General features: G+C 39.8%; 1 non-coding gene across 1 annotated transcript; it reads right to left on the minus strand.

The window, feature by feature from the left end:
* Nucleotides 1–23863: 23863 nt before the first annotated feature.
* On the minus strand, nt 23864–23935 carry TRNAW-CCA (transfer RNA tryptophan (anticodon CCA)). The gene has a single exon. It is a non-coding gene; the product is annotated as a tRNA-Trp (tRNA).
* Between the last annotated feature and the right edge of the window lie 3898 nt (nt 23936–27833).

Genomic DNA, 27833 nt, shown 5'->3' on the forward strand with positions numbered 1-27833 from the left:
ATGGAGAGATATATAAAAACAAACAGCTGCCTATAGGAATTTCATAAGCCATAAGCATTTTTTTTTTACTAAGGATAGAAAACGTGACAGAAAGAAATTGATTTTTAAAAAATAGTAAACAAAACCATTCAGGAAACAGGAAATTTTAAAGTCACAAATGATTTTTCTCAGTTAACCAGAATTCAAAACAAAATTATGCCTTATCTCTACCACTCTCACCAACACGCACACATGCACAACACCACACCACACCACACCACACAATACAACACAACACAAAAATCCAGTCTTTCCATACCCCACAAAATCCTGAAATATACAGACTTTCACTTGTATAATTTCATGTCTTCTGTGCAAGCTGTTTCTTGACTTGGAATGCCCTTCCTACATTTTTATTCCTGTTAAATTCTCATTTATATTCCAAAGCTCAGCTCAGATGCTTCCTTCCTGTTTGATTCTTTACCAGATCTCCATTAAGAAGGTGAATACTTTTTTCCCCTAGCACTTTCCTCTAATCATTATTATAGCACATACATATTAGAAAATATTCATTTAGTAATAAGACTGTATTCACAACTTTCATGAGAGCTCATTAAAGACATGGATGATGTTTTATCCATCTTTGAAACTTTGCAGAATTTATCAAAAGAAAGCAATACATACTTTCTTCAAATGAATGAACAAAGAAAGGGAGAAAATCTGTGATAAAGGTGTGGATCTTTTCTTCATTGCTCTTCACTTCTCCTACCATTTATTCCCTCTTCTGTGAGGAAGTTGTCTGAGTGTGAGAAGACAAGAGAACAAGCATAGATTATTAGGAGCATGGGTCACCTGAGCTGGAAGGTGATTCATTCAACCTCTTCATTTTACAGGCAAGAGAAATAAAAACAAAACACAAGATTAATAAATATAAATAAGAATCGTCCACATGGTTTACCCAGCTGTAGAATGGCTAGTTCTTTATTTGTATTTATTTACTTATATTTGGGCTTCCTTCATAGCTCAGTCGGTAAAGAATCTGCATGCAATGCAGGAGACCCAGGTTCGATTCCTGGGTTGGGAAGATCCTCTGGAGAAGGAAATGGCAGCCCACTCCAGTATTCTTGCCTGGAGAATCTCATGGACAGAGGAGCTTGGCAGGCTACAGTCCATGGGATCGCAAGAGTTGGACACGACTTAGCAACTAAACCACCACCACTTATATTTTCTTTCTTTGTTTATTCTTGGCCACACAACACAGCTTGCAGGATCTTTGTTCCCCAACCAGGGATTGAATCAGTGACTCCTGAAGTGGAAGTGGTGTCTTAACCATTCATTGGACTACCAAGGGATTTCCTATAATGGCTAGTTCTTTAACTCAAGATGAGTTATTTATCTCACAAATATTAATTAGGTACTTACATGATGGGTTCACTGGCTTGGAACTGAAGATATGAAGATAAGTAAGATTAAGCTTTTCTAATTAAGAAATTTATACTCCGAAGACCATGGGAGCTTAAAAGACCACGTTGTCCCAGAACTTAGCACAGCACAGGCAAGAATACTGAATAATCCATTATGTAGAATGTCAGGGAGGAAGAAAACTTTCTTCTGTCCTTCTAGGTTCTTTTGGCTGGTCTAAGAATTAAGCTGATATGAGACAGATTAACAGGAGAAATCAAATTTAATTTAATATGTGCAGAAGCCTCACATAGATAAGAGAGTTAGAAAGTAAAAGTATTAATCACTCAGTTGTGTCCAACTCTTTGAGGCCTCATGGATTTAGCCCACCAAACTCCTCTGTTCATGGAGTTCTCCAGGCAAGAATATTTCAGTGGGTAGCCATTCCCTTCTCCAGGGGATCTTCCCAACTCAGGAATCAAACCTGGTTCTCCTACATTGCAGGCAGATTCATTACCATCTGAGCCACCAGGGAAGCCCAAGAAGTTTAGGGACCTCTCCAAATGAGATGGAGAAGGCAATGGCAACCCACTTCAGTACTCTTGCCTGGAAAATCCCATGGACAGAGGAGCCTGGTAGGCTACAGTCCCTAGGTTCGGTGCAAGTCGGAGATGACTGAGCAGCTTTGCTTTCACTTTTCACTTTCATGCATTGGAGAAGGAAATGGCAACCCACTCCAGTGTTCTTGCCTGGAGAATCCCAGGGACGGGGGAGCCTGGTGGGCTGCCATCTATGGGGTCGCACAGAGTCGGACACGACTGAAGCAACTTAGCAGCAGCAGCAGCATATATGAGAAGTTCAAAGAAAGAAAGTTAAGACGAGTTTTATATGCCATCTTGAGCTTCTAAAATCAGTGTTCCTAATGATTATGCTGTGGTCTTTCTACAAGGGAATACCTCAACCCAATGTGAAAATATGCAAATCACAACAAGCACGAACTGGTAACCTTGAGCAGAAGGCATCTGGAGAAAATCAATCTGCCAAACTTCAAAAGAATTTGGAAGTAATGGAAAATGTCCTTGAGAACTATGCAATAGCTTTCTTGGGGGACGTTCTGGGCAATTGGCATGCCTTGAATAAACCTTCCAAGCTATCATAAAAGAAGGCTTCTAAAAATGTTTACCCCACAATACCATCTTATCTGGATTCCCATGAGTTAACTCATGAATATATTGTAAAATAGGATATTGAGCCCCTCCTTAGAAGGATAGGCTTTACTGGAGATGAGTCTTGATCCTTTTATTTCTGTGTGTCCTTTCCTCTCCCTGGCACAGCTCCCTGAAATTTTAACAAGGTGTCAGTGAGGTTACTGGAAGGCTGAAAAGAAAAATCATCTGTTCATTGGTTGTTTTCATTTTGCAGAGCTGCTGCCTTGGCAGTGTGATCAACAAAAGAGTTCCCTTTTGATTCTGCAGTGTCAACCCTTTGAATGACCTCATACCTTAATAATGGCTAATGCACTTGGCAACAGAATTTCATCCAATAATTCTGCTCCTGGTTTCCCATTTTTAATAGGCTTTCATCTCCAAAGCATACCAAAATCTTGGACCACCTGAAATATGTACTGATTGTCTCTTTAAATGTAACTGGCAGGCTCTTGCTTAATGTACTACTTGCAATGCAGGAGACCTGATCCCTGGATTAGGAAGATCCCTTGGAGAAGGAAACAACAACTCACTCCAGTATTCTTGCCTGAGAGTGCTATTAATTCAGCCGCTTGGGAATGAACCATTAGGTAAGGGACCATTTCCAAGGATTAACACCGGAGAAATGACAGCATAACCAGCCTGATACTTTCCATGATGTCCTTGAAGATATGAACCACCAGTGAATTAAAAAAAGAAAAAAAAATAATCAGGGTTATCCATAGATTTTCTCAAAGATCAATACTGGGAGATAAAAAATTGCCAGTTAAAACAGTGGAGTCATATTTATCATCATTGATGTCTGATTTCTCTGGTAGCAAGGTCACTGGCTGAAGCTTGCTGCATCAGTGAAAAGTTATATTTGGTGAGAGCAAGATAATTTCACAGGAAGTCAATCAACTTGCTGAATAATGTTGTGTATGATGAAAGTTTAGTAAGTGAGGAACAAAGATAGGTGAGGAACAAAGTGAGGAACAAAGATAGAGGGTGACTCATGACTATCTTTTCTGTGGTCTGACATAACACAACCGTTGCTGTGACAACCCAGACACAAAGGGTGAGCTCCTAGTTACGGAATCTACCTATTGGCTATAACAGCCCATTGGTTGGTATGTGTGTGCTGCTGCTTCAGTAGTGTCTGACTCTGTGACCCCATGGACTGTAGTCCACCAGCCTCTTCTGTCCATGGGATTTTCCAGGCAAGAATATGGAAATGGGTTGCCATGTTCTATACCAGGGGATCTTCTGAACCCAGGGATCAAACCCATGTCTCTTGTGTCTCCTGAATTGGCAAGTGGGTTCTTTACCACTAGTGCCACCTGGGAAGCAGCCTTCATTTTGGTGGGTTAATACTCTTATAGTGTGGCACCTTTGTTTTCTTAAACAAAGAGGAAGAGCGTAAATCATAATTTGGATGTCCCACGGCTGGGGTCTTGGCCAGAAATTTTAAAGGGTACCCCCAGCTTCAGAATCGGAGAAGGCAATGGCACCCCACTCCAGTACTCTTGTCTGGAAAATCCCATGGATGGAGGAGCCTGGTAGGCTGCAATCCATGGGGTCACTAAGGGTCAGACATGACTGAGTGACTTCAGTTTCACTTTTAACTTTCATGCATTGGAGAAGGAAATGGCAACCCACTCCAGTGTTCTTGCTTGGGAATCCCAGGGATGGGGGAGCCTGGTATGCTGCCATCTATGGGGTCGCAGAGAGTTGGACACGACTGAAGTGACTTAGCAGCAGCAGTAGCTAGCTTCAGAATATTCTATTTCCCAGCAGAAAGGTTCAGACTGAACTTTTTAAAGTAAATTATATAATGCCTTTAACTCTATCCAGGTCAATTTAAAGTGCTTATTTGGATAGCTTATGTCCTAAATATTTTACACTAGTCTTGCCTAATTGTAATTTCTCTTTTGACACTATGTCTTTTTAAATAGCTGGCTTCTGACTGACTGAAGTAAGTACAGCAGGTGTCTTGCTGGCTATTGATCAAAGAATTTGAACACAGCAACAAGTCATCTATATTTTGTGTCAAACCTGACTTATGGGGAAAATATAGATTACCTAGATCTGCCTTTAATATCTGGGAAGGTAATTGGTGCTCTCAGAATAGCCCTGTGGTGTTGCAAGTCTGTGTATATTGCCATTCATTCCAAGGGGAGAAAAAAAGAAATTGATCATCAATATGTACAGAGATGCTAAAGAATGCACCGTGGAGATCTATCACAAAAAAGTCACTTTTTAGGAATACAGGACAGTAAGTTATGGGAGTTAAGCACTACAGAGTGGCAAGGAATAATAGTAGCACTGATAGAAATCAAGTCCTGTACAAATCTACAACATTTGCCATTAGTTTTTTTAACCAGCAAAATGGTAGTTACAAGACCTGGTGCAGGGCACAATAAGCCCTTTCTTAATATAAGCTGATACTGAAGGTTTCTTCTTCTTCTTCTTCAACGGCTTCCCTGGTGGCTCATGGTAAAAAGACTCTGCCTGCAATGAGGGAGACCAGGGTTTAATCCCTGAGTCAGTAAGATTCCCTCGGGAAGGAAAAGGCTACCCACTCCTGTATTCCTGTCTGGAGAATTCCACAAACAGAGGAGCCTGGCAGGCTACAGTCCTTGGGGTCGCAAAGAGTTGGGCGCAACTGAGCAACTAACATCAGTTCAGTTCAATTCAGTTCAGTCGCTCAGTCGTGTCCAACTCTTTGCGACCCCATGAATCACAGCACGCCAGGCCTCCCTGTCCATCACCAACTCCCGGAGTTCACTCAGACTCACGTCCATCGAGTCCGTGATGCCATCCAGCCATCTCATCCTGGGTCATCCCCTTCTCCTCCTGCCCCCAATCCCTCCCAGCATCAGAGTCTTTTCCAGTGAGTCAACTCTTCGCATCAGGTGGCTAAAGTACAGGAGTTTCAGCTTTGGCATCATTCCTTCCAAAGAAATCCCAGGGTTGATCTCCTTCAGAATGGACTGGTTGGATCTCCTTGCAGGCCAAGGGACTCTCAAGAGTCTTCTCCAACACCACAGTTCAAACGCATCAATTCTTCAGTGCTCAGCCTTCTTCACAGTCCAACTCTCACATCAATGCATGACCACAGGAAAAACCATAGCCTTGACTAGATGGACCTTAGTCGGCAAAGTAATGCCTCTGCTTTTGAATATGCTATCTAGGTTGATCATAGCTTTCCTTTCAAGAAGTAAGCGTCTTTTAATTTCATGGCTGCAATCACCATCTGCAGTGATTTTGGAGCCCAAAAAATAAAGTCTGACACTGTTTCCACTGTTTCCCCATCTATTTCCCATGAAGTGATGGGACCGGATGCCATGATCTTCGTTTTCTGAATGTTGAGCTTTAAGCCAAATTTTCACTCTCCTCTTTCACTTTCATCAAGAGGCTTTTTCGTTCCTCTTCACTTTCTGCCATAAGGGTGTTGTCATCTACATATCTGAGGTTATAAATATTTCTCCCGGCAATCTTGGTTCCAGCTTGGGTTTCTTCCAGGCCAGCGTTTCTCATGATATACTCTGCATATAAGTCAAATAAACAGGGTGACAATATACAGCCTTGATGTACTCCTTTTTCTATTTGCAACCAGTCTGTTGTTCCATGAGCAGTTCTAACTGTTGCTTCCTGACCTGCATACAGATTTCTCAAGAGGCAGGTTAGGTGGTCTGGTATTCCCATCTCTCTCAGAATTTTCACAGTTTATTGTGATACACACAGTCGAAGGCTTTGGCATAGTCAAGAAAGCAGAAATAGATGTTTCTCTGGAACTCTTTTGCTTTTTCCATAATCCAGCAGATGTTGGCAATTTGATCTCTGGTTCTTCTGCCTTTTCTAAAACCAGCTTGAACATCATGAAGTTCATGGTTCACGTATTGTTGAAGTCTGGCTTGGAGCATGAGAGATGAGTGCAAGTGTGCGGTAGTTTGAGCATTGTTTGGCATTACCTTTCTTTGGGATAGGAACAAAACCTGACCTTTTCCAGTCCTGTGGCCACTGCTGGGTTTTCCAAATTTGCTGGTATATTGAGTGCAGCACTTTCACAGCATCATCTTTCAGGATTTGAAATAGCTCAACTGGGATTCCATCACCTCCACTAGCTTTGTTCATAGTGATGCTTTCTAAGGTCCACTTGACTTCACATTCCAGGATGTCTGGCTCTAGATGAGTGTTCACACCATCGTGATTATCTGGGTTGTGAAGATCTTTTTTGTACAGTTCTTCTCTGTATTCTTGCCACCTCCTCTTAATATCTTCTGCTTCTGTTATGTCCATACCATTTCTGTCCTTTATCGAGCCCATCTTTGCATGGAATGTTCCCTTGGTATCTCTAATTTTCTTAAAGAGATCTCTAATCTTTCCCATTCTGGTGTTTTCCTCTATTTCTTTGCATTGATCACTGAAGAAGGCTTTCTTATCTCTTCTTGCTATTCTTTGGAACTCTGCATTCAGATGCTTATATCTTTCCTTTTCTCCCTTGTTTTTCACTTCTCTTCTTTTCACAGCTATTTGTAAGGCCTCCCCAGACAGCATTTTTTGCATTTCTTTTCCATGGGGATTGTCTTGATCCCTGTCTCTTGTACAATGTCATGAACCTCATTCCATAGTTCATCAGGCACTCTATCTATCAGATCTAGTCCCTTAAATCTATTTCTCACTTCCACTGTATAATCATAAGGGATTTGATTTATGTCATACCTGAATAGGGCTTCCCTAGTAGCTCAGAGGTTAAAGCGTCTGACTCGAATGCAGGAGACCTGGGTTCGATTCCTGGGTCGGGAAGATCCCCTGGATAAGGAAATGGCAACCCAATCCAGTATTCTTGCCTGGAGAATCTCATGGACAGAGGAGCCTGGTAGGCTACAGTCCATGGGGTCGCAAAGAGTCGGACACGACTGAGTGACTTTCTCTCTGAATAGTCTAGTGGTTTCCCCTACTTTCTTCAATTTAAGTCTGAATTTGGCAATAAGGAGATCATAATCTGAGCCACAGTCAGCTCCCGGTCTTGTTTTTGCTGACTGTATACAGCTTTTCCATCTTTGGCTGCAAAGAATATAATCAATCTGATTTCGGTGTTGACCATCTGGTCATGTCCATGTGTAGAGTCTTCTCTTGTGTTGTTGGAAGAGGGTGTTTGCTATGACCAGTGCATTCTCTTGGCAAAACTCTAGTAGTCTTTGCCCTGCTTCATTCCTCATTCCAAGGCCAAATTTGCCTGTTACTGCAGGTGTTTCTTGACTTCCTATTTTTGCATTCCAGTCCCCTATAATGAAAAGGCCATCTTTTTTGGGTGTTAGTTCTAAAAGGTCTTGTTGGTCTTCATAGAACTGTTCAACTTCAGCTTCTTCAGCATTACTGGTTGGGGCATAGACTTGGATTACTGTGATATTGAATGGTTTCCCTTGGAAACGAACAGAGATCATTCTGTTGTTTTTGAGATTGCATCCAAGTACTGCATTTCGGACTCTTTTGTTGACCATGATGGCTACTCCATTTCTTCTGAGAGATTCCTATCCACAGTAGTAGATATAATGGTCATCTAAGTTAAATTCACCCATTATAGTCCATTTTAATTCGCTGATTCCTAGAATGTCGACATTCACTCTTGCCATCTCTTGTTTGACCACTTCCAATTTGCCTTGATTCATGGACCTGGCATTCCAGGTTCCTATGCAATATTGCTCTTTACAGCATCGGACCTTGCTTCTATCACCAGTCACATCCACAGCTGGGTATTGTTTTTGCTTTGGCTCAATCCCTTCATTCTTTCTGGAGTTATTTCTCCACTGATCTCCAGTAGCATATTGGGCACCTACTGACCTGGGGAGTTCCTCTTTTGGTATCCTACCATTTTGCCTTTTCATACTGTTCATGGGCTTCTCAAGGCAAGAATACTGAAGTGGTTTTCCATTCCCTTCTCCAGTGGACCACATTCTGTCAGACCTCTCCACCATGACCCGCTCATCTTGTGTTGCCCCGCGGACATGGCTTAGTTTCATTGAGTTCGACAAGGCTGTGGTCCTAGTGTGATTAGACTGACTAGTTTTCTGTGAGTATGGTTTCAGTGTGTCTGCCCTCTGATGCCCTCTTGCAACACCTACCATCTTACCTGGGTTTCTCAGCAACCCACGTTCAAGGAGCGGTGGCTGCGCTGGCACAGGAGGGCCTAGAGGAGCTATCCCACGTTGAAGGTCAGGAAAGGCAGCGGTGAGGAGGTACCCTTTGTCCAAGGTAAGGAGCAGCAGCTTTGCTGGAGCAGCCGTGAAGAGATACCCCATGCCCAAGGTAAGAGAAACCCAAGTAAAATGGTAAGTAAGAGCAACTAACATACATGACCTCAGTAGTTATTGATGAGTTTTGGGCAGGGGTTTATTTTGATCTACAGTCATTTTAACAGGTGATGTTGGTAGAATCAAATGCCCAAATTCTCTAGGTACTAACTGGTAACTTGTCTTGTTCAACATCACCCTCCGAATGACAAACATTATATGATGAAGGAAGTCTGATTGACTTTTCAGATCTAGAAACATTTCTCCCTTATGAGTAAAGGAAATTTGGACTTCATAAGCTTCCAAGAAACCTCTACCTATCAAGTGAACAGGAGCAGTTTCTACTAGGGGAAAAAAAAAAAATCACTTTCCTTGAAGTTTTCCTAAGTAGAATTTTAAAAGTAATGATTTAATAACCTGAATATGTGCCCTAGACACTCCTACCATCTGTACTGATGTTTTACTTTGAGGCAGGGGATCTCTAATTTTGGCAGAGCACAACTAAAAAGGTGGCCCTTGCATTTATAGGGCTTTAGTTGTGTCTCTATATAATCATCTCTGCTTCTTTCAGGATTTACAGAGGGAAAAAGGGGAAACACCCCTAATGTTCCCTTGGAGGAGCCCTATTTCTGTTTAACTTGAAATTCTAGTCTAAAATGCAATTTCTCTTTAAGATTCCTCTTATTCTACAATCATTTTTTTGATGCCAGGGCTTTCTACAGTAAAAGCAAAATCCAGATTTTTTTTTTCCATCAGTTGGGAATCGAATGGAAGTTGGTAAACTCTCAACTGACATTGATTACTTAATTGGCAAAACTGAAGTTTCAAAATTGTTACTGATGTATTATTTTCTTTTCTTTTTAGTGATTTTTGAAAGGCTGGTTGGCCAGCATGGTAAAGGCGTTTGTATGTAATTTGGACTAACCAAAATTGTGTCTTTTGATTGGAGTAGTCAGTTCCTCATCTAAGCATTATACAAAGGCAAAGTTAGGTACAGAATCATCTTGGTGATTAGAGAACAATTTACGAGTAATGCTAGAATACTGATTAAAAGTTTTTCAAACCTTTCTTGATAATCTAGAATTGATTCATATGGCCTTTCCTTGCACTACTAAATCTTTGTCCAGACTAAAATTTTTAGAATAAGTTCTGGGGTAAATACAAGCATATATTTGTTAATCTCTGCACTAGTTCCAGGATATAATACATATATGTATATACATATATTCTTTTTCAGATTATTTTCCATTATAGGTTTTTATAAAACATTGAATATAGTTCCTTGTGTCAAACAATATGTCCTTTATATTTATCTGTTTTAGATACAGTAGTGTATCTGTTAATCCCAAACTTCAAATTTATTGAATTTACCACTGAGATGTCTCTTGTGCTGAAAGGTTTGTGGGCGGGGCCAGGTGCTGGCTCTAAAAAACTGGAGTCAAAGTCATCCAGTCATGTCTGACTCTTTGCGACCTCAGGGGCTATACAGTCCATGGATTTCTCCAGGCCAAAATGCTGGAGTGGGTAGCCTTTTCCTTCTCCAGGGGATCCTCCCAACCCAGGGATCGAACCCAGCTCTCCTGCATTACAGGCAGATTCTTTACCATCTGAGCCACAAGTGAAGCCCAGGAATACTGGAGTGGGTAGCCTATCCCTTCTCCAGGGGATCTTCCCAACCCAAGAATTGAACCAGGGTCTCCTGCATTGCAGGCGGATTCTTTACCAAAGCTGGAGGGAGGATCCTAAAATAGCACTTACCAGCAGTGTCCACATGGTAGAATGAGCTCTTAAAAATGCTTACCACCTGCATCCCAGTCTCCAGGGTTAGCTCCAGCTGCCCTCTGCCTCTCAGGAAGGCTCTCCAAGATCAGCAGGTGGGTTGGAACCAGGCTTCTTTCAAATTACAGATTCCACCCTGGGCTTCAGAGCATCTGAGATTTTTTGGTCACTTTTTAAGAGTGAAGTCCCCTTCCCACAGCCCAGTAGCTCTCCTGAAAGTAAGCCCAACTGGTGTTCAAAGTCAGACACTCCTGGGGGCACATCTTCCCAGTGCACAACCAGGAAGCCCACTGTGGAGCTTGACTCACTCTTGGGTAGAAGCTCTACAGCTATAATTATCTTCCCATTAGTGAGCTGCCTACCTGGGGGTATGAGTCTTGGAGATACCACATCTCCACCCTCCTACCCATTCCCCTTTGGTTCCTTCTCACTGTAGATCTTTTATGCTAGTCTTCTGATTCTTCTCCTTAATAGTCATCCTGTAAATAGTTGTAATTTTGCTATGTCTGGAGGAAGTGAGCTGAGAATCTTCCTGTTCCACCATCTTTTCTATATATTCTTGATAGTGACAATCATATATCTACAAGTGGTATTGAAAAATATATTACCTATATTTAAAATTCTTTAGGATTAGCCAATAGACTATCTGAAGTGGTAATCAATTTGAATGAAGTTATTTTAAGGAAATGATGTTTCATTTATTTAAAGATCACTATTGTTTAAAATGTCTGTTCACAGGCATTCATTTATTTGCTCATTCATTCAATTTATATTTACTAGATACTTCTGACCTATCTCATGTTGTAATAGACACTTTAAAGAATACAAAGATTAATTGTACAAGTTTCTTCTCCCAAGCAATTTAAAATAAAATATATAAGATATGTATTTTATACAAAAATTATGAATAACTCTAAGGTAGAAAATAAGAACTGTTATGAAATAAATATATTATAAGAAAACAAAATATTATAGGAATTTAAAGGAAGCACATACATCATAGGGCAGGGGAGACATTAGCAACTGTTTTACATGACATAATTCAGATTTGAGATATACTGAAGGATGGATTGAAATTTGTAGGGCAATCAGAAGTATGGGATACTGTCCTCCATTTTCAAAGGGAAAATTCTGTTTTTTGACAATTTAACTTAAATAGATGTATTAGGTGTTTTTCTTCTTTTCTGCATCTCAACAACACAAATTCAAGGAGAATAAAATTCTAAGTAGATAACATTTTAAACCAAGAAAGGCTGACATTCAATTTCACATTTCTAAGGGCATCTAAGATATGAAATGTGAGTCATTGACTTATCATTGTGAAGTGGTATATCTCAACATTTTAGCAAGAAATATAACTTCAGGCAAAAGGAAACAGTGTAGTAAATCTGTAGAATCACATTCACTGCTGGTAAAAATGCTATACCTGTTCAAAATTTATAAATACCTAATAATTTGAAATAGGCCTAACATACATGCTTCTCTGTTAGGCCAGCCTGAGGATATGGCAAAGTTCCATTCCCGGAGATTCCCTCCATTAAAGCACAGCGGGAGAAAGAACCAAATGTTTTCTTTAGCAGCTGGCTTTTCGAATACACCTCAAGTCAGCATTTTTATAATGATTAGCATTCTTACGGAATATTACATCTGCGTTCTGTCCATCTTGGCTTTGTCATTGAGTCTCACTTCATATTACTGTCTTTTTATAATTCTTGCCTGCAGCAAATCTACCTGCTTATTGTTATTTTCAGCACTGATATTGCAGAGCCCATTCAGTAACACAACTATGCTTGTTTTAAAGAGATATTGCTAGCTATAAAAAGTTTGGGGTATTATATAGGTGGCAAAAACAAAATGTTGGAAGAAAAGGAACATTATAGAATGATACATACAATTTACACAATTTAAAAAATATGCACAAATATACCTTATTAATAGTTGCCTGTAGTTATATGAGGGCTTCCCAGGTGGCTCAGTGATAAAGAATCCACCTGCCAATGAGGCAATGAGAGTTCAATCCCTGGGTCCAGAAGATCCCTTGGAGAAGGAAATGGTGACCCATTCCAGTATTCTTGTTGGGAATAATGGGCTCCTCTCATGGACAGAGGAGCCTGGTGGGCTATAGTCCATGGGGTTGCAAAGAGTGAGACATGACTTAGTGGCTGAGCACACACGCACAGAGATACGTGAAAGAGTATGAAAACAGGCCAAGAAAGAAGCCCTTCATACTTTTGGCAGTTTGTCAGGGGGTTGGGAATGTGGAGACAAAGAGAAACTTTGGAAATAGGGGATAAATGAAAGTTCAACTTTATATAAATATGTATGTGAAATTAAATTTTTGTTTAAAGATACATGAGTTCAGTTCAGTTCAGTTGCTCAGTCGTGTCCGACTCTTTGAGACCCCATGAATCGCAGCACGCCAGGCCTCCCTGTCCATCACCAACTCCCGGAGTTCACTCAGACTCACGTCCATCGAGTCCGTGATGCCATCCAGCCATCTCATCCTGGGTCGTCCCCTTCTCCTTCTGTCCCCAATCTCTCCCAGCATCAGAGTCTTTTCCAATGAGTCAATTCTTCGCATGAAGTGTCCAAAGTACTGGAGCTTCAGCTTTAGCATCAGTCCTTCCAAAGAAATCCCAGGGCTGATCTCCTTCAGAATGGACTGGTTGGGTCTCCTTGCAGTCCAAGGGACCCTCAAGAGTCTTCTCCAACACCACAGTTCAAACGCATCAATTTTTCGGCGCTCAGCCTTCTTTACAGTCCAACTCTCACATCCAGACATGACCACAGGAAAAACCATAGCCTTGACTAGACAGACCTTAGTCGGCAAAGTAATGTCTCTGCTTTTGAATATACTATCTAGGTTGGTCTTCTTCCAAGGAGTAAGCGTCTTTTAATTTCATGGCTGCAGTCACCATCTGCAGTGATTTTGGAGCCCCCCAAAATAAAGTCTGACACTGTTTCTACTGTTTCCCCATCTATTTCCCATGACGTGATGGGACCAGATGCCATGATCTTCGTTTTCTGAATGTTGAGCTTTAAGCCAACTTTCTCACTCTCCTCTTTCACTTTCATCAAGAGGCTTTTTAGCTCCTCTTCACTTTCTAAAGTAAGGGTGTTGTCATCTGCATATCTGAGGTTATTGATATTTCTCCCGGCAATCTGGATTCCAGCTTGTGTTTCTTCCAGTCCCGTGTTTCTCATGATGTACTCTGCATAGAAGGTAAATAAGCAGGGTGACAATATACAGCCTTGATGTACTCCTTTTCCTATTTGGAACCAGTCTGTTGTTCCATGACCAGTTCTAACTGTTGCTTCCTGACCTGCATACAGATTCCTCAGGAGGCAGGTTAGGTGGTCTGGTATTCCCATCTCTTTCAGAATTTTCCACAGTTTATTGTGATCCACACAGTCAAAGGCTTTGGCATAGTCAATAAAGCAGAAATAGATGTTTTTCTGGAATGCTCTTGCTTTTTTGATGATCCAGCGGATGTTGGCAATTTGATCTCTGGTTCCTTTGCCTTTTCTAAAACCAGCTTGAACATCAGGGAGTTTACAGTTCACGTATTGCTGAAGTCTGGCTTGGAGAATTTTGAGCATGTGAATTTACTAGCATGTGAGATGAGTGCAATTGTGCGGTAGTTCGAGCATTCTTTTGCATTGCCTTTCTTTGGAATTGGAATGAAAACTGACCTTTTCCAGTCCTGTGGCCACTGCTGAGTTTTCCAAACTTGCTGCCATATTACAATACTAATAATGGTTAACTCTTTTAGAGTAGCTAGGTTTGTCAGTTCAGTTCAGTCACTCAGTCATGTCTGACTCTTTGTGACCCCATGAATCGCAGCACACCAGGCCTCCCTGTCCATCACCAACTCCTGGAGTTCACTCAGACTCACGACCATTAAGTCGGTGATGCCATCCAGCTATCTCATCCTCTGTCGTCCCCTTCTCCTCCTGCCCCCAGTACCTCCCAGCATCAGACCCTTTTCCAATGAGTCAACTCTTTGCATACTGGAGTATAGCCAAAGCTATGGTTTTTCCTGTAGTCATGTACAGATATGGGAGATGGACCCTAAAGAAGGCTGATGAAGAACTGATGCTTTCCAATTTTGGGTTGGAGAAGACTCTTTGGACTACAACGAGGAAAAGTCAGTCAATCCTAAATGAAATCAATTCCAAATATTCACTGGAAGGACTGATGCTGAAATTGAAACTCTAATACTTCGGTCACCTGATGTGAAGAACTGACTCATTGGAAAAGCCCCTGATGGTGGGAAAGATTGAGGGCAGGAGGATAAGGGAGCTACAGAGGATAAGATGGCTGGATGGCATCACTGACTCAATGGACATGAGTTTGAGCAAACTCTGGGAGATAGTGAAAGAGAGGGAGGCCTCGCACACTGCAGACTATGAGGTCACAAAGAGTTGGACACAAGTTAGCTACTATAACAACAACAAAATGTGTTCTACCTCCTTTCATATATTCCTATAATTTTGCTTTGTCAAATAATATTAGTTTTAGAAACGATTGAGCTACTAGTAGTTGAGGAGTGTCCTTGTGCAGCAGCAGTGCAATTTTGCTTGATGTTGCATTTTTTTTAACTACACAAAGCAAAATGCTTCTAAAGGCGTAGATGTTTAGCAAGCTCTGTGAGAGTGATAAAGTCACATAAAAAAAAAGATAGTAAAGCACTTTGGGGCCACATATGAGGGCCAGGAAACTTGTTCAAACTATAAAACAAAGAGCATATGTAGCACAAGCATAATCTTCCGATGATTATGCACTTTGTGTCCACTCTGTTGATGAAAGCACATTTTTATATTGATTTTACCACTAACCATCCAATTTTGCTCAGGTCTAAATACAAAGTAGATGTAGGAGCAAAAAAGATTAAAGCAATCTTGGTAGGAAAGAGGGCTACCATAATTATTAAATGAAGGAAATCTTAAAGTCTGAGACAGAATCCTTCTTCTCACTCCCTCCCCCAATCAAAGTTGTTATGAAATAAAAGTAGATGCATAGTATCTTTATGGATGATTTTAGGCATTCTAGAAGAGAGAGTCTTACCAAAGGAAAACATGATTGATGAGTCAGTAGCTCATCATCTGACTGACGGTATTGCATTTCATTACAATTCCTGAGGGACAAAGTGTTTAAAAACTTAAGTTCCATAAAAATCCAAGGAGAAAACAGTTTTATCTGCAGACACAAAGTACTCTTCCAGATTTTTAAAAAGATGGAGATTTGCTGAAACCGAATGCAGTTAAGATATATCAGCACAGATTTACGATTCAGGAGACTCCGTGACAATCAGATACAGGACCATCCATCCCGCCCCTGTTATCAGAAGCAGCTGCAGCACATGGTGAACTGACTTTAAATTCAAGTTTTAGATTGAACCCAACATAAACTGCACTGGATAAAGAAAAAAAAAAGATTTCCTCTTCTACTGCATTCCTGTCTTCCCAGTCCCTCCTGTCCTCCATATAAGGATTTTCAAGGTTTTCCTTCATCTTTTAAGTGCCAGAAAAGAGCTGAAAAATGAGTGTTGAACACCCGACCATATCTAGAATCATTTACATTTAGAAAGAAGAACTAATGTCTTCTCTCCTCTGTGCTAATAAATATACCTAAGACACAGATGTCTAGAAGGAGCCCCAGGGGCACTGTGAACTTGATCTTCAGACTAGATTACATTCCTACAAGCCCCAACATAAATCCTTTTGCCCCTCTGACTTTGGTCATGATGGTGACTAGATGCCAACTGTTAACTTAGAATGGTGCTTAAGAGTTCAGACTCAGGAGCAAGATTGCCTGAATTTATAAACCAAGCCCCATTATTAATTACCTAGTGATGCTGGGGAGATAATTACATTTCTCTTTCCCCACTTTCTTAACCTCTCAATACATGAAAATAAGGACAGTACCTAACTCGAAAGGTTGTTGGGAGGATTAAATTAGTTAATACCTGTAAACCATCCTAAAGGAGATCAGTCTTGGGTGTTCACTGGAAGGACTGATCTTGAAGCTGAAACTCCAATATTTTGGCCACCTGATGTGAAGAACTGTCTCATTTGAAAAGACCCTGATGCTGGGAAAGATTGAGGGCAGGAGGAGAAGGGGATGACAGAGGATGAGATGGCTGGATGGCATCACCGACTTGATGGACATAGGTTTGGGTGGACTCTGGGAGTTGGTGATGGACAGGGAGGCCTGGCGTACTGCAGTTCATGGCGTCACAAAGAGTCAGACATGACTGAGTGACTGAACTGAACTGAACTGAAACCATTCAGCACAGTGCATAAGCATAGTTATTGATGGCAAAGCGCTGCCTCAAATCCTGAGTTACATCTGAGTAAAGCAAGAATCGTTTAGGAGATGGAGTCCTAACAATAGGACAAGGGTCTTGGAATAAATCCATTATCTCCAGGCCTGGAATCTTCTTGCTCTTCCTTCCAACTGTCTTCTTATCCAGATTCAGGAGCTAACATGCCACAGAACCCAAACTCTGTGACTTTTTCCTCTCTCTGCAAGTGCCTGGGTTGTGTACGTTTATCCTCTTTCTGCCTAACACTGTATTGCATTTGAATTTCAGCCCTGGTGGCCCAGAAATCCATCTGCCTTCAATGTTAGAGTTGGAGTCTTGCCATTGACTAGACCTTCCAAATAAACATCAACCACCCTCTGGTTCCTAAGTGCAGCTTCAACTGTAAGAAGAACAAACAGAAAAATTAAAAGCTATTTGGGCAAGTCTATGAATCCCTGGAAGACCAATTTTTGACTCTTTAAGGCAGGCAGTCTATAAAGTCATTTACTCTGCCTGGAAATGATACTTTTCTTGCCTTTTAATTCACTGCTATCTCTGCCTTTTAAACTGCTACTAATTCTCAAAAATCAGAGCTTAGATTCACTTCCTCGCTGATCCATTTTTGTGTTCTCATAGGCCACTGCAAATCTACCATCATAAATTTTGTCATGGACAATGTAAGATGATCTGTACAACTTTACCTGAGCCCTTTACTCCTGGAAAACACAGTTTAAACCCTGTTATTCTGGAAAACTACTTAGAGCAAAGTACTTCCCTTCTCCGTATGACTTCATTGAAAATCATGGGTAACCATGCTTGCTTACCTAAAACAAGCCCAGGCAGAGTCCCTCCAGACTCCCATGCTTTGTCTCATAAATGATGAGTTCAATCATTTCTCTACACTGAACAATCAAAATAAAATTTCCGTTAACTTGACAACTAAACTTCAGTCAGACTTCTCTCCATCTCCTAATCTCCTGAAATTTGGCTCATTCTGGACTGCAAGGAAATCAAACCAGTCAGTCCTAAAGGAAATCCGTCCTGAGTATTCATTGGAAGGACTGAAACTGAAGTTGAAACTCCAATACTTTGGCCACCTGATGCGAAGAACTGACTCATTTGAAAAGCCCCTGATTCTGGGAAAGATTGAAAGATTGGAGGAGAAGGGGATGCAGAGGATGAGATGGTTGGATGGCATCACCAACGTGATGGACAAGAGTTTGAGCAGGTTCCAGGAGTTGGTGATGGACAGGGAAGCCTGGCATGCTGCAATCCATGGGGTTGCAAGGAGATGGACATGACTGAGCAATTGAACTGAACTGAACTGGAGTGTTGGAACCCAGAATAGTCCTTCTTCAAGGGTCCCTAAGAACAGGAATCACTGAACATAGGGAAAATCATCCACTTTTCAGGCATGATATCTATTTCCATCTTCCCCCACCTGTTTCTTTAACACTTTGTTTACTCCTTATCTGGCTGCCTTCTGAAATGATTCAACCCTCATGGTCAGAAGTCCCTCCCTACAGTAATAAATCCCCTGCACCTGTTACTCCTTACTGCCAAATTCAGACTTCAACTGAGGAAAGTAGGTAAAACCACTATTCAGGTATGACCTAAATCAAATCCCTCACAATTATGCAGTGGAAGTGACAAATAGATTCAAGGAATTAGATCTGTTAGAGCACCTGAAGAACTGTGGACAGAGGTTCATGACATTGTATAAGAGGCAGTGATCAAGGAGAGGGTGGGATGATTTGGGAGAATGGCATTGAAACATGTATACTATCATGTAAGAAATGAATCGCCAGTCTATGTTTGATGCAAGATACAGGATGCTTGGGGCTGGTGCACAGAGATGATCCAAAGAGATGATATGGGGTGTGAGGTGGGAGGGGGGTTCATGTTTGGGAACTCATGTACACCCGTGGCGATTCATGTCAATGTATGGCAAAACCAATACAGTATTGTAAAGTAAAATAAAGTAAAAATTTAAAAAAAAAGAACACCCCTAAGAAAAAGAAACACAAAAAGACATAATGATTGTCTAAGGAGGCCTTACAAATAGCTTAGAAAAGAAGAGAAGCTAAAGCAAAGTAGAAAAGGAAAGATATAACCATTTGAATGCAGAGTTCCAAAGAATAGCAAGGAGAAGTAAGAAAGCCTTCCTCAGTGATCAATGCAAAGAAATAGAGGAAAACACCAGAATGGGAAAGACTAGAGATCTCTTCAAGAAAATCAGAGATACCAAGGCAATATTTCATGCAAAGATGAACACAATAAAGGACAGAAATGGTATGGACCTAACAGAAGCAGAAGATATTAAGGAGAGGTGGCAAGAATACACAGAAGAACTATACAAAAAGGATCTTCATGACCAAGATAATCATGATGGTGTGATCACTCACCTAGAGCCAGACATCCTGGAAAGTGAAGTCAAGTGGGCCTTAGAAAGCATCACTATGAACAAAGCTAGTGGAGGTGATGGAATTCCAGTTGAGCTATTTCAAATCCTGAAAGATGATGCTGTGAAAGTGCTGCACTCAATATACCAACAAAGATGTAAAACTCAGCAGTGGCCACAGGACTGGTAAAGGTCAGTTTTTGTTCCAAATCCCAAAGAAAGCCAATCCAAAGAATGCTCAAACTACCTCACAATTGCACTCGTCTCACTCGCTAGCAAAGTAATGCTCAAAATTCTCCAAGACAGACTTCAACAGTACATGAACCATGAACTTCCAGATGTTCAAGCTGGATTTAGAAAAGGTAGAGGAATCAGGAATCAAATTGCCAGCATCCATTGGATCACTGAAAAAGAGAGAGAGTTCCATAAAAACATCTATTTCTGCTTTATTTACTATGCCAAAGCCTTTCACTGTGTGAAGACAACAAGGTGTGGAAAATTCTTCAAGAGATGGGAATATCAGACCACCTGACCTGCCTCTTGAGAAATCTGTATGCAGGTCAAGAAGCAGCAGTTAGAACTCGACATGAAACAACAGACTGGTTCCAAATTAGGAAATAAAAACTAAAGAGACTCTTAATGAAAGTGGAAAAGGAGAGCAAAAAAGTTGGCTTAAAACTCAACATTCAGAAATCTAAGATCATGGCATCTGGTCCCATCACTTCATGGAAAATAGATGGGGAAACAATGGAAAGAGTGAAAGACTTTTTATTTTCTTGGGCTCCAAAATCACTGCAGATAGTGACAGCAGCCATGAAATTAAAAGACGCTTGCTCCTTGGAAGAAAAGCTATGACCAACCTAGACAGCATATTAAAAAGCAGAGATATTACTTTGTCAGCAAAGGTCCGCCTAGTTAAAGCTATGCCTTTTCCAGACTGTATGAATGTGAGTCAGACTATAAAGAAAGCTGAGCATAGAAGAATTGATGTTTTTAAACAGTGGTGTTGGAGAAGACTCTTGAGAATCCCTTGGATTGCAAGGAGTTCCAACCAGTTCATCCTAAAGGAAATCAGTCCTGAATATTTATTGGAAGGACTGATGCTGAAGCTGAAACTCCAGTCCTTTGGCCACCTGGTGGGAAGAACTGACTCACTGGAAAAGATCCCGATGCTGGGAAAGTTGGAGGCAAGAGGAGAATGAAGACAGAGGATGAGATAGTTGGTTGGCATCATGGACTCAATGGACATGAGTTTGTGTAAGCTCTGGGAGTTGGTGATGGGCAGGAAGGCCTGGCGTGCTGCAGTCCATGGGGGTGCAAAGAGTCGAACATGACTGAGTGACTGAACCGAACTGAGCTGATCCGTGTTACAGTGTTCGGTGCCATTATTGTAGTAATTCTTTTAATTAAAGACTCTCCTTTCCTAAGTCCAGATTTGTTTTTCTATGACATCACAGCTTATTGTAATTATCTGTTTAATTTTTTTTATTCTGCACTAGATTATACATTCTGTGAGTACAAGGACAATGTCTCTTTTATTCACAATTAGTTCGTGAGAGTATATACAATGCTGTGTCATAGGAAGTGATCAGAGATTTATCTCATTACTCAGCATTATTTGGTTTTGACCTCTAAGATCTAACACTTTAATTCCATGATATCTATTTGACACTGAAATATAGGATCACAATTTGGAACAGCCACCAGCTAGAGAAAGGATAATTAATTTTTAAATGTCAAAAAAATAGTTCATGCTTTATATGATAGTGTCATGTAGTACCTTGATAAACTGAACCTACACATAGAACAAAACTTCCTTCCACTTTAGCTGAACAAATCATTGAAAATAATTTTTGATTAATTTCATATGAGAAAAACAGTAGTTAAATTCTCAAAACTCCTTCTATTTAGAGTGAAAGTGAAAGTTTCAGTTGCTCAGTTCTGACCAACTCTTTGTGATCCCAAGGACTATAGCCCTCCAGGCTCCTCTGTCCATGGGGTTCTCCAGACAAGAATACTAGAGTGAGTTGCCATTTTCTCCTCCAGGAAATCTTTCTGACCCAGGGATTAAACCTGGATCTCCCACATTGAAAGCAGATTCTTTACCATTTGAGCCACATGGGCTTCCATACCCACCAATATAATGAAACATGAAATATTTATTTCTCATATAACAGAAATACTTGACTAAAAACTTTTCAAACAAAAATGATATTTTGTATGCTCAAAAGTTTTACACAATAAATAACATATTCCAAATGTTGCCTAGGATATGACTCCATAGTGTATAGTTACCAAAATATTTTATGATTTTTTAAAATCATGTCCCAAGAAGAGAGATATCATTTAGATAAGTCCAATTGTCTTAGAGAGACATCTCAGGAGACTCTCATCTCCTCTTACCTTGGCTCTTTTCCTACATCCTGACTCACACATACCTTTACAACTCTGTATTTAGTACCTTGTTTGCAAAGTTTACAGCATCTTCAAATTAAATCTATTATTTTAACTTGCGTGCTTGTTGTAATACTGGTTCTCTCATCTCAGATTCAAATTCATGCCAACTTGTGTTTTTCCAGGACACGAAAGTGATGTGCATTTAACCTTGCCTGCCAAGGCATTTCAACACCTATAATCAGGGTGCATTCTTCAGGAACTTGAATCAAGATGTTTCGTTATAGTTAATTAAAAGAGCTAGATTATATCATATAATTATATATGATAAATGAATAGAAATAAAAATACATTTGTAGATTGTTCTGGTTTTAATCATTTGAGGTGCCTTTGTTTTTAGATACCTTTGTAGAGTTGTTTATTTCTCTTTAGGATTTTAAAATCTAAACATTAACATGTTATTAACATATTAAGTCACTAACTTTTGTCCAACTCTTTTGTGACCCCATGGACTGTAGCACATCAGACTTCTCTGTCCATTATGTTATCCAGGCAAGACTACTGAAGTGGGTTGCCATTTCCTTCTCCAAGGAATCTTCTTGACCAAGGGATCAACCCATGTTCTCTTGTGTCTCCTGCAGTGCAGGTGGATTCTTGACTGCTGAGCCACCAGTGAAGCTCCAAATACACGACTGAAGTGACTTAGCAGCAGCAGCAGCAGCAGCAGCCATTAATTATAGGTGGCAGGTAAGTTTCACATGTCGTACCAGTTACAATCAATAGGCAGGAACTTCCCAGTGTACCATGTTATGAAGACTTATAAGGTCATGTCTGAATTTAGAAAGTAAATCACCATGGCTGATTATTCATAACTGCAATATATGTGAGATGCAAAACTAGCAAAATATGTGTAATGAATTTTATCCCTTTGGACTAGACTAATACCTAAATATATACTATATTTTTGCTAACAAGAGAGAATTATATTTAAGAAAGTGCACTACATATATGTAGCATTTTATTATTACGCATAATATTAGAAGCATACTTAAATATCCATGGACAGAGGAGCCTGGTGGGCTTCAGTCCATATAGTCACAAAGAATCAGACATGACTGAGCGACTTTTACTTTCACTTAAATATCAACACTCCACTTTTTGAAAGCTATTCTGTCTTCCACATCTGCCACAATTTAAAAGTGTAATGTGGGTTAAGTATTTGTTTCTTAATGATGATCAAAAAGAGAAATTAAGAAACAAGTTACTTATTCCCCAGCCCTTAATTATCAATCTGTTGCAAATAGTGATCATCAATACAATAATTAATCAGATTTCATCAACTTCCTTAAGAAGATACAACTAAGCGTATTTGAGTTCACAAATTTGATTGTGTTTAAGGATATGTAAATGTCCATCTTTGAAACAGAAATTTTGTCTAAGCTGTCACAAGAAGTAGGGGTGGAAACCTATCTTTTGAATTATGTTGAACTCCAAGAGACTTTGTTTCTTTTTTTAATTAATTTATTTATTTTAACTGGAGGTTAATTACTTTACAATATTTTATTGGTTTTGCCATACATCAACATGAATCTACCACAAGTATACATGTGTTCCCCATCCTGAATCCCCCTCCCCCCTCCCTCCCCATACCATCCCGCTGAGTCGTCCCAGTGCACCAGCCCCAAGAATCCAGTATAAAATGGTTTTCTGTCCACAGAGTCTAGAATATACTATGAGAAGCTAAGAAACAGACCCTCATGCATAGCTCAAGGATCTGCTGAGAATTTTGGCCCTTTATCTAAAAAAATGAGCTAATCTCGATTTCATTTTAATAGAAGGAAATCAAAGGCTAAAAAGAGGAAATACATTGCAAAAAAGTGAGTAGTTATAGGTAAAGAAATCATTGTTTAGATAGGACAATTTGGTAAAATAAAATTCTTTGTATTTCTGGGGTTGTCCTAATTGTATCCAGATTGAATCCATAATACTTCATAGGTGAAGGTGAATTCCCTCAGTCATGTCCGACTCTTTGCGACCCCGTAGCCTACCAGGCTCCTCCATCTATGGGATTCTCCAGGCAAGAATACTGGAATGGGTTGCCATTTCCTTCTCCAGGGGATCTTCCCAACCCAGGGATCGAACCCAGGTCTCCTGCATTGGAGGCAGACGCTTTAACCTCTGAGCCACCAGGGAAGCAAAATACTTCATAGGGATCTCAAGAAGCAATCTGTCATCTTTATTCATGAAAAAAGCATATTTATGCAAACGCTGGGGTTTCCCAGGTGACTCAGTGGTAAAGAAATCACCTCAAATGCAGGAGACACAGGAGACTTGGGTTCAATCCCTGGGTTGGGAAGATCCACTGGAGGAGGGCATGTCAACCCACTCCAGTACTCTTGTCTGGAGAATCCCATGCCCTGAGGAGCCTTGTGGGCTACAATCCACAGAGTCAGCCACAATTGAAGCAACTGAGCATGCAGGCAGGCATTCAAATCCTACGTCTCTGTAAAGGACACACTGTTTGGGGAGGAAGATGAGCATCTACTTTCACTCTGTATATCCACACTGATTTACAGACAGAAGAGAGTGAATAGTACCAGTGAGAGCAATTGTTTCATTGGTCCAGTTGAAAATTTCATCATGTATTTAGAAGAATCAATAATGTCATTTAACACTTAAGATTTGTTTCCTAGTTCTTTTTAATAAAATGAGAATAATTCCTCCCCAAAAGACCAAGTCCATCACGTTATCAGGATGCAGACAAGAATTCATTTTGCCTCTTTGTTAAGATAATGGAACTCATTTTAAACTCCAAGATGAGAAAATACTTTCCTAATAAAGTCAATTACTTAATTCTGAAGTTCATTACTCAATTTACTTCAGGATTATTGAAGTAAAATAATATCTGTAATGTGGTAATTTTATATGATGCGTTTAATGGCTTACAAATAGCTCAGGTTAAATTTTAAATTTGATTTTATTATGATTTTATTCATAACTTAGTTATAACCTTCTATGAAACTGTCCCTGTTTAAAGACCTAAGTCAACTCTCATAGTTATCCCAGCTAACATTTCCTCCACCTTTCATTTCAACACTAACACAAAATTAAAGCATATTGATAAGGCAGGAACATTTTAAAAGTATTGTATTTCTTGCCAGATAGGATTACTTCTGGAAAGTTTAAATTTGCAGCTATAATATCACTGGATAAACATACCCCAGTAGATAAATACCCCAATATATAAATAACATTTGCTTTTAATTAAGTGTAGACAAGAAAACAAAGAATTAAAATCCACCATAGTCACTTCTTCAAAGCTGTTGGCTGAATTATTTCCAACACCACATGGAAACTGGGCGTGATTATAATCCACTGTGAAAACAAAAACAAAATGCCCAGAATGTACCAGTAATGCTTTAGGCAGTAGTACCTTATATTTTGGATTATTTTTCCGAGAATAAGTTCTTGAATGCGAAAGCACAGAATCTAATAAGAGAGTAAGCCTCTCTCCTGTCATTTTTAATGAAGTATCATTAGGAATACCACTACAAATAGGTAAAATGTTTGTTTGTAAGAATATGCAATACTTCTTTTCATTAGTCAATTTTAGAAGTGCTTTACAAGTCTTTTATTTTGTAAGCTAGAAAATCATCGATCAGCTAAATACTCTTTCATATAAGAAAAGAGGAATTTATTGGTTCATTCCTAGGTGAAAGGAAGCTTCCATGTATTTTTGATATTTTAAAGTAAAGTGAGATTTATCACTACCTTTTCTAATATACTCACCTGTCTGAAACACCTCTCTACTCTGAATGGCAGTTTCAAATTATTATCTCTAAATATATCAGACTCCTCAAAATGTATTATTAGAAAGGATAAATTGATGAATTACTATCCTCAGAGGCAACATGACACTTGACTGTCTCTTCCAGATGCAGCAGAGTCAACTGAGAATGAACTACTTGAGTGTGAAGAAGGAAATATCCAGGTCTCCTTTCCATCCAATAATCTCCATTCCATTGAAAATTATATCTCTACACTGTGTGACATTCTTAAGTGCGAAAAAGCTGTGTCATTATAAACTTTTCTCCTGAAGAGACTGAAGTGGTGAGAATTGATGGTTCAAAAAAAAAAAAAAAAGATGAACCTCGTTTTCTATGACTAGGGATGCATATGGATGTTATTCCATCAGCAGCATTTTTGTGTGTGTGCAGTTTGTGCTGTGTTCAATCACACCCATCTCTTTGCAACCCCATGAACTATAGCCCACTAATTTTCTCTGTCCATGGGGATCTTCAGGCAAAAATACTGGAGTGGGTTGCCATTTCCCCTTCCAGGGGATCTTCCCAACCCAGGGATCAAACACATGCTTCTTTCATCTCTTGCACTGGCAGGCGGATTCTTTACCCCTGTGCCACCTGGGAAGCCCTGATTTCACCAGCACCTGAGTGTAATTGTAATGGCTGTCTGAGAAGGCCTTACAAATAGCTGTGAAAAGAAGACAAGTGATCTAGTTTCATTCTTTTACAAGTGGTTAACCAGTTTTCCCAGCACCACTTGTTAAAGAGATTGTCTTTACTCCATTGTATATTCTTGCCTCCTTTGTCAAAGATAAGGTGTCCATAGGTGTGTGGATTTATCTCTGGGCTTTCTATTTTGTTCCATTGATCTATATTTCTGTCTTTGTGCCAGTATACTCTCTTAATGACTGTGGCTTTGTAGTAGAGCCTGAAGTCAGGCAAGTTATTTCCTCCAGTTCCATTCTTCTTTCTCAAGATTGCTTTGGCTATTCGAGGTTTTTTGTATTTCCATACAAATCTTGAAATTATTTGTTCTAGTTCTGTGAAAAATACCACTGGTAGCTTGACAGGGATTGCATAGAATCTGTAGATTGCTTTGGGTAGTATTCTCATTTTCACTATATTGATTCTTCCGATCCATGAACATGGTATATTTCTCCATCTATTAGTGTCCTCTTTGATTTCTTTCATCAGTGTTTGATAGTTTTCTATATATAGGTCTTTAGTTTCTTTAGGTAGATATAGTCCTAAGTATTTTATTCTTTTCGTTGCAATGGTGAATGGAATTGTTTCCTTAATTTCTTTTTCTACTTTCTCATTATTAGTGTATAGGAATGCAAGGGATTTCTGAGTGTTGATTTTATATCCTGCAACTTTACGATATTCCTTGATTAGCTCTAGTAATTTTCTGGTGGAGTCTTTAGGATTTTCTATGTAGAGGATCATGTCATCTGCAAACAGTGAGAGTTTTACTTCTGCTTTTCCAATTTGGATTCCTTTTATTTCTTTTTCTGCTCTGATTGCTGCAGCCAAAACTTCCAGAACTATGTTGAATAGTAGCGGTGAAAGTGGGCACACTTGTCTTGTTCCTGACTTTAGGGGAAATGCTTTCAATTTTTCACCATTGAGGATAATGTTTGCTGTGGGTTTGGATCACTTTCTAACACCACACACAAAAATAAACTCAAAATGGATTAAAGCTCTAAATGTAAGACCAGAAACTATAAAACTCCTAGAGGAGAATATAGGCAAAACACTCTGTGACATAAATCACAGCAGGATCCTCTATGATCCACCTCCCAGAATACTGGAAATAAAAGAAAAAATAAACAAATGGGATCTAATTAAAATTAAAAGCTTCTGCACAACAAAGGAAACTATAAGTAAGGTGAAAAGACAGCCCTCTGAATGGGAGAAAACAATAGCAAATGAAGCAACTGACTAACAACTAATCTCAAAAATATACAAGCAACTTATGCAGCTCAACTCCAGAAAAATAAACAACCCAATCAAAAAATGGGCCAAAGAACTAAAGAGACATTTCTCCAAAGAAGACATACGGATGGCTAACAAACACATGAAAAGATGCTCAACATCACTCATTATCAGAGAAATGCAAATCAAGACCACAATGAGGTACCATTTCACACCAGTCAGAATGGCTGCGATCCAAATGTCTACAAGCAATAAATACTGGAGAGGGTGTGGAGAAAAGGGAACCCCCTTACACTGTTGGTGGGAATGCAAACTAGTACAGCCACTATGGAAAACAATGTGGAGATTCCTTA

Source organism: Budorcas taxicolor, chromosome 9 (genome assembly GCF_023091745.1).
Source record: "Budorcas taxicolor isolate Tak-1 chromosome 9, Takin1.1, whole genome shotgun sequence".
Classification (NCBI taxonomy): domain Eukaryota; kingdom Metazoa; phylum Chordata; class Mammalia; order Artiodactyla; family Bovidae; genus Budorcas; species Budorcas taxicolor.